The sequence below is a fragment of the Vicia villosa genome, linkage group LG1 (assembly GCF_029867415.1).
Source record: "Vicia villosa cultivar HV-30 ecotype Madison, WI linkage group LG1, Vvil1.0, whole genome shotgun sequence".
Lineage (NCBI taxonomy): Eukaryota > Viridiplantae > Streptophyta > Magnoliopsida > Fabales > Fabaceae > Vicia > Vicia villosa.
Window position 1 is genome coordinate 223111074 of NC_081180.1, and position 13537 is coordinate 223124610.

Sequence of the window (13537 nt, forward strand, 5' to 3'; positions counted from 1 at the left end):
TTTCTTGAATGATTGACCAACTCTGAAGTTTGGTTCTTCTTAATTGCTTTGAGTTTTTCCTTCATAGTTTCCTATCAATTTTCATCTTTCAGGGTTTGATTGATGTTAGTTGGCTCACATTCAACTGTCATGGCTTCTTCAATTAGGTCATTATTTTCTTTTATGGTTAGGTTAGGAAATCTTACAGTCAGTTAGCCTAACTGATTGAGTTATGCTCCGTGTTGGTCTTCTCACCTCTAGAGTTTATTCCACTTTATTTACTTGGTCATCTTGTATTGTAGTGCTAACGTAATTTGGGCTTTCACCATTTTTCATTGGATTGTCTGAAACTTTCAACCAGTTCCATACCTTGCTCTCATCAAATTGCACATCCATATTTATCATCACTTAGTTTTAAATTGGTGATAACATTTTGTATGCACATATTGAGTGATAGACTATTAAAATTATAAGTTGAATTCTCTCATCTAATTTCTTTCTAAGTTACTCAAATATGTACCTTTAACAGAGCAAGCCAGAGATATCTAAGTTTCCAACACATGGTTTTTGGCCTATCCATGTTTCATATAGTGTATTGATGCATAGCTGCTATGTTGGACATCTATTGGTGATGTATATTGAATTTGAGGTTGCCTCCCCTAGAAATGGTTTGGAAATTTTCTTTCCTTGAGCATGCTTCGTGCCATGTTCAATATGATTTTTTTTTCTTCTTTCACCAATGCCATTGTATTGGAATTTGCATAAAAAACCTTCATCCCATTGTGTTTTAACCTCATGGTATAGTTATTGTCAAGTAATTATCCCAAGCTTATCAGATTAATTTTCATTGAAAGAACATATAACACATCACATATGATTTCTTTTTGTCCATTCTTCCTTTTCACTAGAATATTTCCCAAAATGTAACTATATTATTATCAACAAACCTAATGGCTCTTCTCACTGATTTATCATGCTTGATAAACCAAACTTTTTTTCTATCATATGATTACTACAACCTGTTGTTGCACCCCAAAATTTGCCCTCTTCTCTGTGCCATAAGTTATCAAGGATGTTTATTCGTCGCTTAAAAATCAAGGAAAAATAATAAAGGGTCTCTCGTCTTCGTTCAAGTTTGTTTTAATCGGTTCTTCTGTGCGCGTTAAAACATGAAATATGGTTGATTCATGGACTTCTTCAAGTTGCAATTCAAGAAAATCGTATGGAATCATTTAGCTTGCTTCAAGGGGGCTAGTTGAGGTCAAGGTTTCATATAAAGTCTAAAATTCTATCCAAAATCCTTTCAAACATTCAATGTGTTCAAATTAATCAAGGGATATAGTTCAAAGTTCTCAACGTGCAAGTTGGAAGATTCATTAATTCAAATACCCAAGGTTTCATTTTGAAGAAGAAAGCTGCTTGTAATGATTGGACGATACTATCGAATTTGCAAAGATCAAGCGTTTGTCATAAAAGTTTCATTACAAAAAAAAATCATGTTATTACATTCCAATTCAACAAAACCCAAAGAGTTACAATAACAACAAGAGTCCATACAAAGCCCATTTAATTTCTATCCAAATTCATTGTTCATACAAAATCAATACACAAAAGAGTCTCCATTCATTAAAAAAGATCAATGTCCATTACAATAATTCAAAAGCCCACATTATATTGATACCACAGTCTATTTCAAACAAATTTAGATTGCAAAAATATTCAAAAAAGTCCAAGTTATAATACAAAAATTCCAATCTTCAATTCCCACGTTTCCAGTCTTCATTCTTCAAGCCAAAGCTTCGGTCTCTGCAATAACAAAAGGACCCTGCATCAATGAACCGACCCAGACTCTTGAGTAAAACAAAAGAAAAACCGGTTCAGAACGGGCATAACAGAAAAAGAATCACCAGAGAAAAATGAGAAAGAAAATGGGGAGAGACAATTGATAACAAAAAAATCAGAAAAAAGAATGTAACAAACTCTAACAGAAAAAATCTCTGAACTCTCTCTCCACCGATTCTGTATCTTCATCATCTTCTCCATCTCAAATCTTCATCACTTTCTCAAACCTGCAGAAATCAAAGAAAAGATCACAACACTGAATCATCACCATATTCTCCACAAATTCGCAATCGCAACCTTATCGAATATTCTTCAACAATCGTCAGTAGTATTGTCATCACCGAATCATTCTTCAACCAAAAATCTGCAGAAGAATTGCTGCAATCATCGTAATCACCACGTATCTTCGTCACGCTTCTTCAACAACTCCATGCATCTGTAATCATTCATCATTTTCGATCTACATCAACGCGATAACAAAAACAATCATTCAAAAGGAAAACGAAAGGAGATGAAGAAGTAAGAAGAAGGTTCAACGCGCGTGCCTGATATTTTCCTCTGGATTTATCGTCACTCTTGTTCGAAACATCACCGGAGTAGCGAATCGGAGAGTCCGGCAACGAACCTTAAATCGAGAGAGAACAAATCGAACGAGAGATCAAGGAGAGACCGAGTGAAACGAAATCGAGAGATATTGAGATAGGCGAGAGAGATCGAGAAAGATGACCGGGAAGAGAGATGAGAGTTTGAAGACGGGCGCCGTTAGAGTCTCGATCGGAGACGGAGGAGACGAGAGAGCCCGCGGCGGAGCGTGATCGGAGCAGCATTCATCGGAGACGAAGCTTGAGCCGTCGCCGTTTCTGTTCGAAAGAGATGAGTCTGAGAGTGTTGAACAAAGTGGAAACGTCACAAGTAATTTTGCCCTAATCCCCTTTTAATTAACATTCTCTTCTTAATTGCCATTGGTTATGAATAAAACTGGTTTATTAGTGTTGATGATGATTAATTGGTTAATTGGATTAGCATAGAGTTTGATTTAGGAAATCAATAAAATCTGAAGGTGAATTGATACTGAATTGCTTTGGGTTTAGTTAGATTAGATGAACACCTTGGGCCTACACCGAATCGCAACATACACCCTCCATGAGCCCAATTACATTCATTTTTGACATCAAGTTTGCTAAAAACTGTAACAAAAAAACAAGTTGTTGGGCCATTCCCTTGGGCCTCAGCGGCTTTGCTTGTCTCTGCACCACATTTTCACTCATAAACCCCCTGATTCAATCCAATTCGTGTTATATTTAGTTTTTTTTACTAGTTTTGTTTCCTATTATTTTTAGCATGCTAAATCATTGTAGTTTTGTTTAATTTTCTTTTGACATGATAAAAGAATAAAAACATGTAACATCTTTTCTTGTTAGAATTAGATTTTGTTTTCTATATTTGTTTTAAAAATAATCAAAAACATGTATTACTTTCCTTGTAAGAATTTAATTGTTTCGTTACATTGTTTAGTTCTAACTCTTAGATGAAAAGACCATAAAAAAACAATTAATCTCGTTAGGTTTTGTTTTAGAATTTAATTTTGCATTAGAACTTAATTGCTAGTATTTTCTATAGCGTGCTTCCTTGTTATTACTGATTTGTTCGCTAAGATGTGCGAGGTACTTCGATTGTGATTCGATTGCTTCGTGTTCCACTTTATTTGTGGGACACGAATTCGTTTCCGATGCGACTTGACTTGTGTTGTGTTCCACTTTATTTGTGGGACACAAACTTATTCCCGATGCGATTTACTTGATCTCTCATTCATTGAGATGTATATTCTTGTATTGGCTGGATTGTTTCTCTTGCAGGTTTCTTATGTGGTTGTGTCTGGTACGCACCACATGTCGCTCGTGATTTATTTTCACGACAATGCTTTCCGACTTTGCTTGGTGCTAGCTTACGCGAAGTATTCAGGACTTCTATGCTTATGCTTGCTAGCTCATTGCGGATTTGCTATCCGTTCGGTATTGCCTCCTCGTCCCTTTTACTCTTTCGCGCACCATGTGATGCCATGAGAAGTAGGGTAGGCATGCAGCATCATATTTGCCATGATAAGTAGGACGTAGGCATTCATCTGGCCAAGCCCTCGAAAGAGGCTCTATTTTTGTTTGTCTACTATTTCCTGTCTCTTTCTTTTTACTTTTAGCCTGTTTCGGGTGGCTTTCCCCGTTGACAATAGCTTCGGGTGGCTTTCCCCGTTAGCTAACAGTCTGTGTTGTGCCTATCTCGGGTGGCTTTCCCCATTAGCTAACAGTCTGTGGCGTGTTTATCTCGGGTGGCTTTCCCCGTTGATAGTAGCTTTGGGTGGCTTTCCCCGTTAGCTAAGAGTCTGTAGTGTATCTATCTCGGGTGGCTTTCCCCGTTGATAGTAGCTTCGGGTGGCTTTCCCCGTTAGCTAAAGCATTTCCCCTGTCCCCAGGTCACTGCTTTGGTAGTTTACTTGCTTTACGAGCCGAGCTCGTTTGTATGTTGCATTTGCATTGATTACTACTTCAGTAGTTTGCTTGATTATCGAGCGGAGCTCGATTATATGCCATATGTTTGTGATGCTTGTTCACTATCTTCTTATCTGCTATGCTTGTTAGCATGATATCTTTGTGATGCTTGTTCACTATCTTCTTATCTGCGATGCCTGTTCGTATGATATCTTTGTGATGCTTGTTCACACACTTGCACATGTATGCTTGTTACATGTTGTTTGCCATGCCTGTTCGCGTTATCACTTGTGATTCCTATTCACATACTCACCTTCGTGTATGCCTGTTACATGTTTGTTTTCTGTTTGCGATGCATGTTCGCATGTTCTTATCTGTGATGCCTGTTCACATGCCATGTTTGCTAGGATCTTTGTGACGTTCCTTGTTTGCATGCTCCCTTAGGGTGCTCGATTCCGTTTCTCTAGGAGACGCGAATCGAGATAGAAACAGAAACTTTTGGGCCGAACTACGGCGCTCTGATTTCTCCATTGCACGTTGGAGGTACGTAGGCACAGGGTACGAACACCCTAGCGAGCGGACTTTTCTCTTTTTCTTTATTTTGTTCGAACTTTTCTTTTTTTTGTTGTTTTGTTCGACTTTTTCCTTTATCTTGTTTGCCTACTATTTGCATGTTTCTTGTTATCTTGTATATCCTTTCATTGCATGTTTCCCATAGCACATTGCATGATACACACACACACACACCCTTAGATTAGAAAGTTAGCAAAAGTGGATACTGTGGAGTACCACAGGCGTGAGGGGTGCTAGTACCTTCCCCTCACGTAACTGACTCCCTTACCTGTTTTCTGAGACTTGTGCTTGTTTGTTTGGTTTTCTTCGATATTTTCCATTCCTTAGAATAGGATAAATATATGTTCGATGGCGACTTCATTGTATTTGTTTCGATGAGTTTTCCAGTTGCTTCACCTGTGTCAAGATATCATACATTGGATTTATCTTGTGCCAAATGTGTACTGGCCATTAGTATGACCTTCTTAGAACCATTATTTACTCCTTGTAAAAATTGTGCTTGTTGTTCGTCACTATCATTGGATTCTTTCTTGAAGTAGCGGTCTTTAGCATAATGACCTTTTAGAATTTATATGCTTTAGCCTTGACTCGCGAGCCTCCTATGAAGATTGCAACTCCTTAAGCTTCATATCATTTATGTATTTTGATTCTTCAACTACCATAACTATGTGATCAAATTTGGTAGTTATAGCTTTCAACACCTTCTCAACTTTCTGCAGTTCAGTTATTTTCTCACCATAAGATTGCAATCATTAATCTGCATATTTTAGTAATGCTTCCTCAAAGATTACAATTTGACCTTCTTCAAATTCTCACCATTTCCATACAACTTCTTAAGTGTATCCCATGCATCCTTAGTTGTTTCTTCCTCAATTATCTTCTTAAAGTTATTTGAATCCACACATTGAAGGATCAAGAACAATCATTTCCCATCTTTCTTGCATAATTTGTTATTAGCAGACTTTTGTGCTTATGTTGCACTGGCTTCCAATGCTGAGAATTTCATCTTTCACGATTTCAGACACATCTTGAAATATGAATATGGCCTTCATTTGCACGCACCATATGTCATAGTGTTTTCCCTTGAACAATGGTATATTTATTGGAAACTAATTTGAGGTTGTATATCTATTTTCCATTGATGAAAGTTATGGAACGAACCGTGATCGTGATACAAGGTAGTTCGGATTTCTTGATTTACAAGTTAATGAACTTAAGAGATGAAGTCATCAATTAAACGTATGCAAAAGTGAAATTAAGAAAAGAAGATAATTGGATTAATAATCTAGACAATTAAAAAAATGTTAGGAAAAAGTTTATATATAAATTAAAAAAATGTTAGGCAAGAGTTTATAAATAAGTAAAGCCAACTAACTAAGCATTTTTCAAAACTGTCAATGAGTGATAATTTGCTCGTGTTACAAATCACTTACTTGCGACACATTCAAACTACCACTATAAATGAATTACAATGCCGATAGGGTCTTTGAGTTTGAATATATTTTATATGAACTATATAACATTGGTTATTTCCATGGACTTATGGAAAATCTAACACATTATTCAATTACCAATATCACTTTGCAATTTTTTTAAGCAAGAAATAGACAAGAGTAATCATGAGATGATAAATATAATTACACACTGAATTGTCATTTGTATTTAATCTGGTGATAAAAACACAACAACCACGTATCAAACATTGGCTAGAGAGATGGGTCAAATAGTTGGCTTACTAGGCGCACTCAACCATTACGATAATAACAAATGCCTCAATGACTTTCCAATGTGTCTCTTGTTTGAATAAATCTTATTGACCCCCAAAATATGATGATGGTTAACAAGAAGCAAAATGTTTATAAAGTAGTAATTCATCATGTAAGACGTAACGTTGGAGTACAACACATTAAAACTGTTGTAAAGAGAAAGTTATAAATATGCATAGTTTACTTTAAACATAGGTTATGGAAATAGGTCTTACTTGGTATCCTCATTCCACAACGCAGTTTTACAATTAAAACTTGTTAAACCACCTCCAGCTGAGGTTTTTCATCATGGTTCGTCAGCGTGGCAGCAAATTTTTTGACCAAAGCATTGCTAGAGCTGTTCAACGGATTAAAAATATGCAACGGCATTTCATTAATTTTTTATATTAATATATTAAAACTAGCCGTTCAACGGCTTTTACTTCTTTTTTTTTCAACTTATTTTTTTATTATAAATATAATTTTTAAGAAAAAATTTACCAACACAATTTTCTCTCACTTTTATTTTCTCTTCAATTTCAAATTTCTCTCTCAGAATTTCATTATTTTATTCATAAACTTTTAATTTTTTTCCAACAATTTCTTCTCATTAGCCTTATTTTGACAAAATATTTAACCCAAATTTTCATCCTTTTATTTCAAATTACAATTTTTTAGGCCAAATGGATCCTAATCATTTTCATTATCAACAAGCTATGTTCAATTACATGCAAAATTATCAAAATCCCAATCCTGAAAATTCTCAAATTCCATCGGTACCAACAAACCCTGTAACGCCCCGAATTTAATTAATTGGTTAATTAAATTAATTAAGGATTTAATTATCAAAAATTATCGAAGTTGGGATTTATTGGTATGATTCTAAGAGGGATAATTGAATTGTTATGTCGATTGGAGTTGTTAAGTATAAAGTCGGATTAAATTAGTCGGTTAATCGAAGAAATAATATTAATTTAGTGGACTATCTATTTAATCAAGTTGGTTTGGTGGTGGTGTGAGAATTAGCAAAAAGAAATGGAGATGCTAATATTAAGTCCAATAAGAAGTAAATGGAATTATTATGAAATAGTAATAATATTATTTTTGGTTAAAAAAATAAAGAGGGATAGTGGCTATCAGTAACAATTATAAGAGAGAGTTAGGTTTTGGTGCTGTAGCAAAAAGAAGGAAAAAAAGAGATACGGGAGCTATGCCAGAAAGGAGAAAACGGAAGAATTTTGCGAAGCCGGAAGCTGAGAATTCGACCGGGAATTTAGAGCAGTCTCCAATTCCAAGGTAAGGGTGGGGTTCTTGCTATATAAACGGGGATATGATGAATCGTATGTGGGGTTTAGGGTAATAATATTATCTCTATGTTTCGGTATGATTTTTGGTATTTGTGGTATTGCTGTGTTGAACTTTCTGTAAACCGTATGTGAATATTAATGCTATGTGATTATGGAATTGTTGTGTTGTCTGTGATTTTGGATAAATTGGATTATTCGAGTGATGAATATTGTTCCGGGATATGGTGTTGATGACCCTCTGGAAAGTTTAGAATGTTACTGGATCGAATACTGAAGAGGATGAATGAGATATAGATTGGAAAGAGGAGAAAAGAAAATAGGATGGGGCCATAACGAGTATGGGACGCCCGCCCTTTAGTCCTGGGAAGTGGGACACCCGCCCCTAGATGGGGAATGGGTGGGACGTCCGTCCCTTGCCTTTAGGTGGGACCACCTTGCGTATGTGTGAGACTTTTGGAGTATTGGCTTGTTTTGGGTTATGTTTAGTTTAATTAATGGAACCTTAGCGAAACGAAATTAATTTGGTAACAATTTCTAAGTGGAGAACATAATTGATGATTGGTATAATAATTAGTAGGATAGTAAAACTGGAAGCAGTGGTAGCTTCAATAAAGAATAAAAGAGCATATAGTAGAAAACTAGAGACTTCAAGTAGTAATTTTTAGCAGAAATGCAGTATATTAAAATAGCAGACTACAATTGTAACAAAAGCCTATTGTTAGTAGTATAATATTCAATTAGTAGAGGTTTAATAGATTATGAGTACTAACTAAAAAATAAGATAACTCTTGCCGATAATCGAATTAACCGAGTTAGTTGAAAATTGTACCGAATAAGTAGAATCGTAGATTTAAGCGGTAAAATTAGTTGATCGGAATAAGTCAAAATTTTGCAGGGTAATTCGTATATACGTGTAGGTGTTCTTGGTTGGTTTTGTTTTGTTGTAAATATGTCGAATCAGTTGATTTGCAGGTGAAGTGGAATTTTGTTGAAAGTGTCATGGTTTATGGACATTATCAAGTTGCATGTGTTATAATCCATGTTGAATGAATTGAGTTGTTTCTGAGTATGTTGTTGTTGTTTGTTGTTAGTGATGTGTCGAATACAAAGTTGTAGGCCTATGGCCAGTGACGATGTGATGTTACTATCTTGTCGATATTGCTAAATGTAGGAATAATTGGGACGATGAATTACCTCTAATTATTGGTAATGTTTGTGATATAGGCGTATGCCTTGTGACAATTTTTTGTGGTGAATATATTTGTGATGTTGCATTCATCGAGTCGCATGAATTGAATTGTGTGATGTCCTGGATTGGCAAACAATGACGAAGGCTTATGCCTGTTTTAATGCCTCTAATAATTGGCAATTGGCGATGGGGGCTGAAGCCCTGGGTACCACATGCATGTGCATTTGTTAGAGTCGCATTTCATTTTGTGTGGTTATTAATTAGCATGACTTGATGTATGACTTATGTGAATTACTGTGACTTGAATATGAACTCGTGTGAAATATTTTGATGTGTGTCGTTTTGATTGAAATAGTGAAGTGAATTAGACGGTAACGATTATATCGCATGGTGATGAATGTTATGACTTGAACCTGTATATATACTCTTTATCATAACTATGTTTATATGGTTTGATATCTCACCCTTTCTTTTGTTTCACCGTTACCTTTATAGTGGTAACGTGTGAAGGTGGAGAAAAACACAAGAAAGGGGGGATTGAATTGTGTTCTTTATCAATTAAAATTCCCTTTCTTTAATTTCTTTTCTTTCTCTTAGTATCTCAACTTCTAGATATGCTTTTAATGTTACGGAAGCATGCTTGGAATGGAGTTGCATAACAAATGAGATATTCAATTTAACTTCTTTATATCATCAGAACTTATGACTTCTCTCAGTATAGTTCTAAGAATATTTTGCGTGAATGTTCAGAGTTAATTGAATTGTGCAGAAAGTAAAAGACACGTTCGTTTTTATCCTGGTTCACCTTCTGAATAAGGCTACCTCCAATCCACCTTCCTCAGGTGATTTTCCTCTCAACAGAGGTCTTAATCCACTATAACCAAACTTGATTACATCTGCACGATCCTCCGTCGTGACTAATAACCTGCACAGCCAACTGCTGTGACTAACCCTGTACAAGCTACCCGCGAGTGACTAACCCCTAGATGACTGGACCGTTCAGTGATCCCATATGGATATAACGTTCATCAATCTAGTAACCTGCACAGCTACCTGCTGTGACTAATCCCGCACAAGCTAACTGCTCGTGACTAACTATAGATGATGAACCATTCAGTGATCCCATCAGGATATAACGTCCATCGATCTTCCGGAGATTACAGGTGTGCTTCTTAATTAAGCAGATGGTCTCCTATTCTCAATATGTATGTTTACGACACACTGACTAGAAGTCACTTCTGGTGCCTAAACAATCTACCAGAAGTTTCTAAGCTATAACACACTACGAGCAACAAGTCTATGTGGTTTTACATATTATTACAAGAAACATAATATCCTGTAGGCTTCTAGTCTTCAACTTCTGGATGAGATCCTTGCATGTCTGTTGATAAGTAGAATATGAGCATATGCTCCAAATGGTAACTGCTTTTTCATGCTGATCTTTGTCTTCAAATCTTCTTAAGCTGATTTAGAGAAACAGCTCTATTGTTGATTGCTTCTGACTTGATCTTCATCTTCTGAAAGCATATTTAGAGCAACAGCTCTATTTTGAGTTGCTTCTTCAACTGATCTTCATCTTCTTTTGAAAGCAGATTAAGAGCAACAGCTCTCGTATTAATTGCTTCTTTCAGCTAGGTCTTTTTCTTATCAGAGTAAGGAGATTAGAGCTTTAGCTCTTGAAATTAATTCCTTCTTGTAAGACCATCTTCATTTCCTCTACAAGCAGATTTAGAGCAGCAGCTCTATGTTAAATTGCTTCTTCAATGCTTGTCTTCTTCTTGAATACTGATCATGAAGCTTGTTACAGCTGATAACACATTTAATGATCATAAGCAAACATGAAACACTTCTTCGAGCAACAACTCAGTGTATTTAGTTTCTCAAGTCATTCAATGTGAATAATGTATGAGTTGATCAAGTATTAGTGAACTTCTAATAACTCCAATGGAGAATGCTGCTTAACAGCATGGATTTCTTTTTCACTCTCTTATGATTTCTTCACGTAGGCTTATGGTTAGTGTATAACAACACTGTGGATTGATTTATCACATACTGAGTATGCGTTGCCTCTTGTGTAACTTTTTATGTATGATTTCATATTTCTTCATTTATACTTTCATGCTTAGCTTCTCTCTACAGATTTTCTCTCAAGATTTCTCTTTTTCTGCACTCTGTAGTTGCACCATGGATTCACACTTTGGATGCATATTCAATGCATTTTGGTGTACGAATGGGCACACTTTCAAGTTTGAAATTTGATATATATATATATATATAGCTTGATGAGTTACCGTTGGAATCTAGCCGTTGAGATTAGTTGAATATTGCTTTGAATGCTTCGTCTCGATTGAATCATGAATGACAAGTGTTGTTCTTGGCAGATTCTTATCCTTAGCGTGATGATGACAGTTGGTAGCGTGTTTCCTTGATTAAAGTTGCCTTTTTCAATGCGCTGCATGTGGGTTGTTTCTTCAATCAACCTTGGGAGTTGTTCCATTAACTTGTTGCAACCGTTTTGCTAATGATGATGTTTGTAATGACTTTTCTTTTGGTTCTGAACTTTTGTATGCTAAAATTGTATTTTCTTTTCTTGTCCATGTGTGCCTTAGCTGTTGTAGCTTTTTTTTTGTATGTCACTGCGTTGCTCTTATCAGAACTTTTGATCTTCTAATCATGTGATCTTCTTGTTGTAACGTATCTCCTCATATGTTGATATTTTTGTTTAAGTCCTTAAAGCTTGTCTTGTTGAACTCTTGCTCTTTATACCATAACTTCTGATGATGTGTCTTTCTGATGTTGTTGTATAAGACTTTATAACACAGTATCTGAACACTCAATGAAATCATTAGTAATGAAATTGTTACTCACAAAATATATGCTTGATATCATCAAAACCAGATTCTGAACATAGATTCTCAATCTTGTTCTAACAATGTGCATGTAATTGCAGTGATGAGGATTTAGTTGTCGTGGGTTCGAGTCGGTGTTGTCGCTCTGATACGTAGCACTCGGAGGGATGAACAATAGATGTTTAGACGTTGTATTTGTTTTGAAATGCTGAATTTTAAATAGTATTTGATGAAGTACAATGATGTTTTCAAGTTGTTTTAATTTAATAAAATAATGTTGTTTATGACTTGAATTTTGTGATTCCGCTGCATAATTAAAGATGAAGATGTTTGGTTTCAAAGATTAAAGAACGATGTTATCGGTTCATCTGAACGTGAAGTGTTATGTATCGATTAAAATAAATGAGCAGGTTGTTTTTGATGAATGATTTAATGTGAAGTGTGACATCCCGTTGTTTGATAAAGTTTCAAATAACTCTGATTTTTATTATAATTACCGTGGGTAGAATTGGGGTATTACAAACCCCGCCATATTTTTTCGGTCACTAAACAATCCAAATAAGTATCTTAGACCTGAAATGAATTCTAATAGTATGGAATTTTCTACTCAAGTTCCATCATTTTATACTCAAGTTGGTACTGAAAAAGAAGAAAGGGTTGTCGTTAAAAAAATCTCAGGAGCAATTTACAAGGGATGAGGATATACAACTTATCCAATCATGGCTCAATGTTTCAAAGGATCTAATTGTAGGAGTTGATGAAAAGGCTGGGAGTTTTTGGTTAAGAACCCCTGCCAATTATAACCAGTATCGTGGGCAAGAGCGGGAAGAGTTAGGGGGACAGTTAAAATATCGATGGCATCAAATAAATGGCTTGGTTCAAAAATTTGTTGGGTGTTACAAACAAGCTGTTAATGGAAAGAAAAGTGGGACATCGGAGAACGATATCATGGCCGCTGCACATGCTTTTTTTGCTCAGGATCAAGGTACAACATTCAATCTTGAGTACGCATCGCGATTGTTAAAAGATGAACATAAATGGATTGGAGAATCGATTGGAAGTTCTTCAAAAATAACAAAGACTTATGCTAGTGGGGCATCATCGGAGAATCCAGATACACCTTCAAGTTATGAGTTTAAATCAACATTTCCAATGGAGTGTCCAATGGGACAAAAAGCAGAAAAAGGAAGGGTAAGGCAACTGAAATTTGTCAGGGCGTGAATGCTGTATTTGGGGTTGAGTATTTGAGAAAGCCTAATAACACTAATGTTGAACATCTTTTACAAATGGGAGAGTCGCGTGGCTTTCCAGATATGTTGGGTTCCATTGATTGTATGCATTGGAAATTTAAAAAATTGTCATGTTGCATGGAAAGGACAATATTGCCGAGGTGATCATGGTAAGCCAACAATCATGCTTGAAGTAGTGGCATCACAGGACTTATGGATTTTGCATGCTTTTTTTGGTATTGCAGGTTCAAACAATGACATTAATGTGTTAAACCAATCCAACGTGTTTAACGATATTTTGGAAGGACATGCTCCCAATTTGCAATATATAATCATGGGAC

At 35.7% G+C, this 13537-nt stretch overlaps 1 long non-coding RNA gene across 1 annotated transcript; it reads right to left on the bottom strand.

The window, feature by feature from the left end:
• Positions 1-1108: 1108 nt before the first annotated feature.
• LOC131644902 (uncharacterized) lies at positions 1109-2916 on the bottom strand. The gene is made up of 3 exons (XR_009296776.1): positions 2119-2916; positions 1960-2048; positions 1109-1785 (listed from the first exon to the last, which is right to left on the bottom strand). It is a non-coding gene; the product is annotated as an uncharacterized LOC131644902 (long non-coding RNA).
• Between the last annotated feature and the right edge of the window lie 10621 nt (positions 2917-13537).